The sequence below is a fragment of the Orbicella franksi genome, chromosome 9 (assembly GCF_964199315.1).
Source record: "Orbicella franksi chromosome 9, jaOrbFran1.1, whole genome shotgun sequence".
Lineage (NCBI taxonomy): Eukaryota > Metazoa > Cnidaria > Anthozoa > Scleractinia > Merulinidae > Orbicella > Orbicella franksi.
In genome coordinates this window covers 30341600-30352184 of record NC_138153.1, presented here as the reverse complement: position 1 = coordinate 30352184, position 10585 = coordinate 30341600, and the positions used below count along the sequence as shown (strand labels likewise).

The 10585-nt window shown below is 39.3% G+C and overlaps 1 long non-coding RNA gene across 2 annotated transcripts; it reads right to left on the bottom strand.

Moving 5' to 3' along the window:
• Positions 1–5880: 5880 nt before the first annotated feature.
• On the bottom strand, positions 5881–10140 carry LOC145497215 (uncharacterized). 2 transcript variants are annotated; one of them, XR_014050662.1, is made up of 4 exons: positions 6980–10140; positions 6727–6860; positions 6319–6419; positions 5881–5970 (listed from the first exon to the last, which is right to left on the bottom strand). It is a non-coding gene; the product is annotated as an uncharacterized LOC145497215 (long non-coding RNA). The 2 variants fall into 2 exon arrangements; XR_014050661.1 differs by having other exon boundaries at positions 6727–10140.
• Positions 10141–10585: the final 445 nt, after the last annotated feature.

Sequence of the window (10585 nt, the reverse complement as noted above, 5' to 3'; positions counted from 1 at the left end):
GCTTATAGCAAAAGCGAAGCAAAGTAGAAGAAAAGTAGTATAATGTTCAGCCACTGCTAGGAACATCCAAAAACCGACACGTGACAGCTCCAGATAATTAGGGAAAAGAGATTTTAAGCTGTTTAAGTATACAATTTGGCTTAGCACTCCAGTAAAGTTTGTTACCTTAATAATTGGACCTTGCCTTTGACCAAGAGACGATGCGTAGACAAATTTGGAGGTGTTTGAGCGAAGAATTTTACGGAAGAAAACTCCGTCTTGCTCGAGTTTGGCTCGCTTTCCTGATTACCGTATAATTTTTAAAATTCTCCTACTGGTCTACAAAGCTCTCAATGGAACAGCGCCTTACTACGTCAGTGAATTACTTAAGTACAACACCTCTCAACGGAAATTAAGATCGTCCTCTCAACACCTTCTGGCGACCCCGAAAGCTAGACTGAAAACATATGGAGAGAGAGCATTTGTTGTGGCGGCACCGAGACTATGGAACTCGATCCCACTTGAACTAAGATCCAGTAGTTCGATTGACATTTTTAAACGGCATTTAAAAAATATCTTTTTAAACAAGCTTTTTAACTCTTTTAATTTTTAGATTATTTTTTTATTTTTTTTCCCCTCCCCTTTTTTAGCTTTTTAAATATATTTTTTTTAATATTTAATGTAAAGCGCCATGGACAAATAGTAGATTGGCGCTATATAAATATTTTATTATTATTATTATTATTATTATTATTATTATTATTATTATTATTATTATTATTATTATTACAAGCTTCATACGACTCAAAAAACGAACAACGCGCGCCGGCACATTTTCCCGCCTTTTTTTAATTCCGAAAATTGCTTCGTTTAGATCAAGTGTAATGTCCACATCATCCAGTCGATTGAAGGATTTAATAAAACAATTATTCCATTCGTTCGTAGTTTGCTATAAGCACGGATGAAATAATTGTTTTATGGTTGTCTTATTAAAATCTTCTATCGACTGGATGAGGTGGACATTTCAGCTCGATCTAAACGAAGCGATGGTATAAAAGACGGGAAAATTTGCCGCGCGTCGTCCACTTTTTCAGTTGAATGAGCTTTGTCAGGAAAGCCTACAAGGAAGAGCTTTCTTTTCGAAAATACTATTCACAGAATCACGTCCAAATCTGTCTACGTTCTGGGACCGAATGTGATAGAAAAGGAAAGGTTCAGCGTTGCTGAAGATCATGCGCCTTGTTCAAGTCAAATGAAGCAAGACATTACTTGTTTACAACGCTGCCACCATCAAAACTACGGACTGTGTTGCTGAGAATCAACCAAGTTCACTGAAGTAGAAGGACAAGACCCAAATGTAAGGTAAAAAACTCTGTAGACAGTGCTAAGCATAATTCTACACTGAAAATACTGTATCGGTTTCTGGATACCCCGTGAATTTTTTTCTGCGTTTCTTCTTCGTCCAGTCGCTTTTTCTTTCTATGAAAGCTTTTAAAATTTTTTCATATCAAACTCTAGGTAGTTGTGTTAATCAATTGCATGTTGTGGCTTTTAGTAGTTTCCGAAATGGCATTGTCTATTATTTCCTGTATTCTTGGGATAGAAGGCTTACCAATTCAAATATACTGCTTTCAGCCATTTTTCCGTCAGAACTTTCCTTAACTTTTTAAACTAAGCGACACTCGCAGCTCGCATTTTCCGTATACGGTCAAACAAAGGTATAAATGGCCGATGTTTAGAATTGGATAAATAAACTTAGTTTAGAACTTATCATTTGCTCAAATCCAAAATACGCTTTAAAGTATGTTTTCACAACAAGAAAAATACCTGAAACTTCTCCAAAAGGTCTGCTCGAGTTGTAGAGTTTATCCTTGCCAGCCTTGCTCTTTGCTTGACCAACCGCCATCTAGCGGAATCCGGGATGGCTGCTGTTTTGAGACTTTTTATGATTCTAAATCATCTGTAGTCGTTTTTCAACGAGTTGTCCTGCGGGCTGGAAATGTCGATTTTTTGGTAAACTGGTCGGCTTTGATCCGGCAATCTCATAACTGTTAATCTAGGAGGTCATCTCGTCTTAACGTGTGTCCTTCAGTTTGACTGCGAAAAATATCACGATTCTCCTAATCCGAATCTCTCTACTGACAGCGCCGACTGCTGAAAAAAATTGTTCAGTCTTTCCAGCGAAACCATGGAAACCGTCCTTGATCATTTCGTCATAAAAAGAGCTGATCTTTTCGGTGACGTCATGACGCGCGTACCGGTACGGCTTTCCCGCCGTAGCCTTGCTTTCTACTAAGGGAAAGTGCCTGGTTTCACGTACTCTTCACTATGTGAGTATTAAGCCCGGTTCATACGTCGCATTTCTGCCGTGTCGAATTCAATTCAATTACGTGCGGCAAAAATGCGACTGTCGATTCATACGTCGCACTTGTGTCGAATTTAATTCAGAATTAATATTGTCGGGTATGTCGGTCAGCGGATAATGTTTTAAACGTAAAGTATTCAATATGGCGGACGGAGATACTGAGGGACGAAGGACTTTAATTTTGCGAAAAATTGTCCGCCAGTGGAATGAGAAGGAGAAGGCTGGCAATGCAGCAGTTTGTTTTGAAATATTTTCAGGCTGCATTGAGTCGAGAATAGCCAAGTTTCTTCTTTCTCTTTGACGGGACCAAATTTACGCAGGAGCTGTGTCACGGTCGCGCATGCGCGTGCGTTCACGGAACAGTTTGAAAGTTTTAGCCTCAAACTTTCAAAATCGTCGGCGAGGACGTATTCGTAACTTTATCGGAAAATATCTTTGCCATCCTTGAGTGGTCTATTCTTTTGATAGCGGTTATAAGTCAATTGATTGTTGTAGAGTATTTACATGTAGATTTTGGTTCGTGTTCGATGTTTTGTGAGTGAATTTTCGTGGATGTTGTGATGTAGTGTGATGTCTTCTCACGGTGGTCAGCCATCTGCAAGTGGTCGAAAGAGGATTTACATTTCAGTTTCTGAGGGAGTAACGTTTTGGTAAAAAGGCCTTCGAGGGATTTTGCTAGACTGCCGCTTTTATTCTTCGTCAGTATCTGCGATGATTTATGGCGAATATCGAAGTGATTCAGCGTTTGCCGGCCACCTTCTTTCCCTGGAACGACGAAGGCAAGTACCTTTCGTTTATCTTTCACGTGCAGTTTGCCACTTTGCTTGTACCGTTTATCTGGTCATTTTACATAAAGGAAAGTCAGTCAGTAGAGGAAAATAAGAGACGAGAGAAGATACGGAAAGATAACCCTTCCCCAAAATGACGGCGCCATGTCGAAGGTGAGCTGATATGTTCAACTGTAAACAAGTTGCCACTCGCAACTTTGACTTTTATTACAGGAGGAATAACTATGTGTAGTCGTTTCATTTAATTCATTTCGCCATTTTCTTCTTATATTTTTCCTTCGTAGTCAATACAACCTGTTTACTTATTTTAATGTAGTCTAACTGGGCATATGAACTAGATTTTTCTACAAGTGAAATTTCCCCTTTCAAAACAAATAGTTTGCCACTTACATTTAGTATGCCTTGCTATCCTGTATGGTTTACAAGTGTGTTATTTACTGGTTGGATGATCAGTCATGATCATAAAGGCCCAGTCAAGTAACTGATGTTTTTTCAGTCATCCTGCCCTCCACATGTTACATTTATTATCCAAATATACAAAATTCCCTTTGTGCTCTGCATCCTTGTCAGCAATGCTCAAAATTTTATTTGGCGTGACTTTGCATTTATTTTGATATTTTTTTTGTTTATATTTGTATTGTTTTGTTTGTTGCATTCAAACATTGACTAAAGGTGGCTGAGCCAATAAAGTATATGTATGCATGTATGGTTAGCGTGCTCGTCCCTGGAGCAAGCGGTCCAGGTTCGAGCCCTGGCCAGGGACACGGTGTTGTGTTCTTGGGCAAGACACTTAACCCTCACAGTGCCTCTCTCATCCCAGGAGTATAAATGGGTACTGGCAAATTTTGGGGGAAACCTAACATATTGCGGGGGAGTGACCTGCGATGGACTAGCATCCCGTCCAGCGGAAGTAGAAATACTCCTAGCTGCTTCATGCTACAGAAACCGAGATAAGCTCCGGCAGTTATGAGCCATCAGCTCCATGGCTTCACTTATGCATATATGTACTGAATGTGCGATTAATATGTGTTGTGTTCAATGTCTTTGTTGCAGAGAGGATATTGATGTTACAGCGAGTTCTACCAATGTTGATATGACAGGCATATCAGCATCTTATTGAAATTAATGAGGAAGTCCTGTTTACAAGATATGGCCTCCTTTAGAGCATCTCCATGGGAACAGTTGTCTTGCAATACTATCAAATAAATTATTTTTCTAATACAGTGTAGATGCTTCAAATCCAAATTGTCCTCAAACATACAAAGTGTTTATTTTTTTACAATGTGTACCAATATTCTTTCATTTCAATGACATGATCAAGCTAATTTTTACTTCTCTCCCACACTAAAATAAATTGCATTTCCACTAAAGTACATGTATATAGTCAATAAAATTTATTGATTACCATTTGGTGACTGTGCTGACCATGACTAGTTATTGAATACAGTATGTCCCAGGGTGTTTGATGAAAGCAAAGTCTTTTGGAACTACTGGATATTATGAGACATTGCCAGCAAAAATGGAAAAATTGTATACGTCCAGTACCAAAACCAGAAACAAAATAACCAACCAAGGCTGCAAATAATATTTTTCTCTCTAAAGGACATATGTCCTACTAAAACACCATCTTGGTCAGACAAAACAAATTGTGGTCGGGCATCACCAAAAAAAGGAAGATTTACTCACAGTAGATCTTTTTTCACCCTTACCACAGAGTAATTTACGATAAAAAATTGTCTAGACATCATGTCCACCCACAGTTGGGATTTCATTGGACATGAGCAAATTTTGGTAGGCCAATGACCAATGACCGACTGTCATTGGCAGCCCTGCAAACAAAATGAAACAACAAGATAGCACTCAGGTTAGCCCTACAAAACTCTGGTTAGCCTGAATAACACTCAGGTTACAGTTGGCTGTTGACAGTTGTGAGGAGTTTCATTTCAGTGGTTTTGGTTTTGGTTTTGGCACTGCCATCAGTTGCAGGGAAATATTGTTAAAATTGCACAAGCCTTCCTAGAGATGTAGCTTGAAAATCTGGTTCATTAAGAATCCCAGTGTGCTCTTCTAGTCTATAACTTGTTTTTATTGATTGTTTTCTTGTCTATATCTTGAACTTATTGATCTTTTTTCTGTATTGTTTTTTTTTTCCAGTAATAAACATTGGCCTTGTTATAAAAGTAACAAATTCATGAACTAGCTGTTGGTGAATTTTCAACTCAGAACCATGTATTGAGCATGCATTTTATTTCGGAATAATGAACCAACATCCATCCTGAATGTGCAATGATGAAGATGAAAACCAGGTGTGGAGGTGATTTAAATTACCAAAACAAATGCCTCTTCCACTATTACTATAAATGCTTTCTTTGTGGGCTTTTCTTCAGGGGAAAAGAACTTGTTACTTTCATTTGTTTTGGTTTAATCAGCCCTGAATCCAATATAAACTCTAGTGTGAGGGATATTCCCAATGGATAACTGTTACTACACAGGAAGGGCACACCTGATTTCCTTTCCCCAGATAACCGTATCTATGGAGAACATTTTGCCAATAGGCTGCCTTCATGAAGACGTGCGTGCTATTGTCATCGCAGTATATTTCTTGTGGCATAATTTGGTACATGCCACACTTGCACCATGGTATTGCCGAGTTGCTAGAAGGAGGTGCAGGGTTGGGCATTCCATCCACACTTGTCATCTGTCCCTCTGTGGATGTGCCAGTGGTGGGTTGAGAAATGTCGCTTTCACCGATGGTCTCATCTAAATTGTCAATTCTTCTAGGCAGGCTTCTGGCACACAGCTTGCACACATTGCTTCATCAAGCATTTGAATGAATTCCTAAAAGACCATTATAGAGGTAATCACCAATAAAGTACAGTACTGTAAAGTATTTTGTGCTCGCCTGACAAAATCAAGTGTTGCAATTGATTTATTTTAGGTAGAGTCAACAACTGTGTCAAAGATTCAAGTTTGACAGTTTGCTAGCAAGCACAGAGTTTTTGCCAAGTGGGCCTAGAAATGTGAAAAATCAAGTGTAGGAACAAAACAAATCTTGCCTTGCTAAACTTTATGCATTTGAATTGGTATTCAAGCTTTGATTTTTGTGGTCTTTTAGGCATAGTTTTGTTCTTGGAATAATAACAAAAAAATAAATAAAAATATATTTCTATACAAGCAGACCCTCACATCTCTATTTTATTTTATCCTCTCCTGCTCTTCACTTTGCCTGCTGTCATTCTGGTATGGCTGTGTTCTTCAGCCACAAATGAAGTTGTCCTTGCACCAGCCTTGATAAGGAAAAAAGAGTCATGTCAAAGCTGTTGTACTTTGTATATCAAAAATCAAACTCTCCTAGAAACCTTCTCAGCTCAAGGGAAAGACCATTCAAACTGCGAAAACTCGAAACTGCTCTATGCTTGGTGAAATATTTGGCCTAAATGAAAAAGACGTGCTGTACACATGACCATATGTATGTACATATGAAGTCTTGAACACAAACAGAACCAAAAATAGCCAGAAATCTAGTTGATCCATTCACGTGCAGCTTTCAAACAATGTTACATCAAAGCTAAGTGCATAAACAAGGAATCTCACCGTGTTTTCGACACGGATTTGCTGTCGAACCACACGTGCACTCACTTCCACATCTTGCAAGGGCAGCCACGATTTGCATTTGTTTTCTGTTTCGTGGAACAAGCGCTTTCGCACGGACAGAAGATGCGATTTTCCTAACAGGATAAGAACAGAAGAAAGAGAAAATGAACGTTGCGTTGGAGCATATTCCCAGAAACTACGAAACAGTTCACACATTCAAATCTGCCACGTAATGGAGTCGAAGGAAACTCACCACCGTAGCCTTTCTTGCCTCTTCTGCGTCCATAATTTTGCCACCGCGATAAAATAAGGAGATAGACGAGAAGAAATCCACACACACGACAAAAAGACGTAACAATTTTAACCAAGCACGGCTAAATTCGCGGAAAATTTACCAATTCCGATAAATTCAAGATGGCGGATGCATTTGAATCTCAATGAGAACGGAGCCAAATTTCGCACATGCGCGGGTCGTGACGTAGCTACTTCAACATAATGTGTGAATTAGATTCGACACGGCAGAAATTCGGCGTTTGAATCGGTGTCGCATTTCTGTCGGATAATGCGACAAGACCAATCGAACGTGCAGCAGAAATGCGGCAGCCGATTCAGACGTCGAATTTCTGTCGAATTTAATTCGTTGAATTGAATTCGACACGGCAGAAATGCGACGTATGAACCGGGCCTAAGCCTGCTGTTTACTTCTTATTTTAACGCTTTTTGCACTGTTTGAACAGCCTAGTTTGAAGATAAAGTTCTCAATCATAAAAATCAGTTCTAAGATCATTGTTTCTTTGTCATTTGTACAGAAAATTTGAACGATTTTAACACCTACCGTGAGAGGATCAATTCAGTCATATCAGGACGGGCCGAACAGCCGTTTATAAGAAAGCTTCGTATGTTCTAATCTGAGCTATAATAGTTTATTACTGTTCAAAATGTATTTTATTATAATCGAAAGTTTTGTATTTTCGGGCTTATCTCGTAATCGTTGTACGAACAAGCTGTCCGTGTAATCGAGCTTTTTTATATCAGAGTTTATATTTTGTTTTGTGGTTGGAATTACAGGCGGTTCTATCAAGTGCTAAAAGGCAAATCTGTGTTCTGGGAGATGTAAGACGGATACAAAAGAAGAAAATCATTGTCATTGATCAAGCCTATTTCGTATGAAAGTAGAATAATCTTTGGTTTCCTTGAAAGTAATCATTTTCGCAAAGACACGTAGAGACTGCACATACCGTTGCCGTGCAGCAAAATCTTAATCATTTGAGTTTGGCGAGTAAAACACCGTTGTCAGCCTAGTCCCTCACGGCCAAAGTAGCCGTAGTAGCACCTCGCCGTAGCGTATCTTAAAGTCCCTATTATTATTGCGTGGTTAACTACGTGAGCGGGCAAGATGAACCACGAATTATGCGCTGATTGGCTACCCGAGTGGGCAAGATGGAGTTATCTTGCCCGCCCGAGATTTTCCGCTGTGTGTCGCAAGAAAAAATTCCTCGAAAGCCATGATAAATACTTTATTGACTTGTTCGGTTAAGAGGGCTGGATATTCGCCTCGTTCCTTTTTGCGTGTTTATGGAGCTCGACTCCGTCTGGGTCCATAAACACGCAAAGAAAGAACTAGGCCAATATCCAGCCATCTTGTCCTTACGCTTGGTCAATAACCCATAAATCCTTGATGAATATACCACTTGGTTTTACATGAAGTGAAAACCACTCAACTGACGGGCTATAAATCAAAAAGTGGTTAAATTAGATGCCGGTAAGGGGTTTAATGACATGCATATCGAGGGATTTTGAGAGACAATTATAAGCCATGCGATATAAAATGGTACAGTTAGCAGCGCAGTTAACTGACCACCTAACTATCCGGGTGAGATAGAGTAAGAACGAAGACTTGACTAGTGAAAAACCAATGGGAAACCACTGATGTCATTGCCATGAACCAGTCAAACGCGTCAAACGGGTCAAATGAGTCAAATCGATTTTAGCTCACTGTGAGGGAAATACAAAACAAACATTTTCAAGTGAATAAACCTTATCGAGCAACTTTTAAAATATTCGAACTCCCGATAACTCGAGGTTCGAGGTTATCCGGAGTCGAGTGTAGAGTAGTCAATATGTTCAAACAATGCTTAAAACATTTTCCAAATCGCCCTGGGTAATTAAAACTTACTCGTTACACTGCTCGTTAAAATACTTTTAGTAACTGAAAGCTACTCGATTTGACTGAAATCGTTCTGAGAATTTTTGAAAAGTTGCTCCGACGATAAACTCGACTACCGCCCAGTAAAATACTCTGAGGAATTGAGAGCTACTCAATATCTGGTCATTTAGATTCATGAACTAAGAAGTATCATTGTACTCAAATTACATTTAAATGCTTTGAGTAACCAGCCGCTACTCATTTTGTCATCGCTGATACATTTCTTGTGTAAAAGCGTTCTCCGGTTAAGAATTTGATAATTCGAAGGAAGAGCTTTCGGCTCAGTCTATAGCCCCGTTAAAAAGGTAAAATGTACAAGCGCGAGATAAACAATGTATGCCAAAGGATAGTGTGAATAATGTCAAAACGGTTAAATAAGGAACAAGTGTACTGATTTGAAAGAATAGGTTACTGTTTAGGCAACTGCACAGATGATATTCTAATTACTTTCATAATTCTTGACCCGGAGAAAAACCCTAAGGTATTCATTTGCGCCCAACACCCAAAAATAAGTCCACGTATGTCCGACTGGAGTTTCTCGTCAAGGTAAATAATCCACGCAATTCTGGATTCATTCACTTCATTTAGAACAAAGTGGTATTGTCATCAGATTCTTTTAAAGCTCCAAGGAGAGTCTGAAGACTCTCTGTAAGTGAGCTAACTTTGATCATTATCAAACTCACACACATTGAGGACATCGTACGACCTTTGGCATCCACTGATTTGCCATTTGATACGACTAAAATAAAACTCATTTTCAAGTCATCTCAGCACAGAACGCCATTCAGGAGTTTTATCTGAGCAAGTAGTTTACTGTCAATTAAGAGTCCTGCGGTCGAGTCAAAAGCTGTCAATAAAATCTTACAGCCATGTCAATATCTAATCCTGCACACAGGTAGATACGAGACGGTTTGCAGGTAGATCGGCAATGATTGTTAGTCAGATTCTAGTACTGACAGACTAAATCCCTGACGACTAGACGCAAACAGATCTTGCTGGCTATCTTTAAAATATGGAACGGGGAATCGGGGAATCGGAGAATGGAAATGGCGAACGGGGAACGGGGAACGGGGAACGGGGAACGGGGAACGGGGAACGGGGAACGGGGAACGGGGAACGGGGAACGGGGAACGGGGAACGGGGAATCTTTAAAAGCGGGAATCTTTAAAATGGGGAATCTTTAAAAGCGGGAATCTTTAAAATGAGGAATCTTTAAAATGGGGAATCTTTAAAATGGGAAATCTCTAAAATGGGGAATCTTTAAAAGCGGGAATCTTTAAAACGGGGAATCTTTAAAAGCGGGAATCTTTAAAAAGGGGAATCTTTAAAAGCGGGAATCTTTAAAAAGGGGAATCTTTAAAAGCGGGAATCTTTAAAACGGGGAATCTTTAAAAGCGGGAATCTTTAAAACGGGGAATCTTTAAAAGCGGGAATCTTTAAAATACGGAATCTTTAAAAGCGGGAATCTTTAAAAGCGGGAATCTTTAAAAGCGGGAATCTTTAAAATGAGGAATCTTTAAAATGAGGAATCTTTAAAATGGGGAATCTTTAAAATGGGGAATCTTTAGAAGCGGGAATCTTTAAAACGGGGAATCTTTAAAAGCGGGAATCTTTAAAATGGGGAATCTTTAAAAGCGGGAATCTTTAAAATGG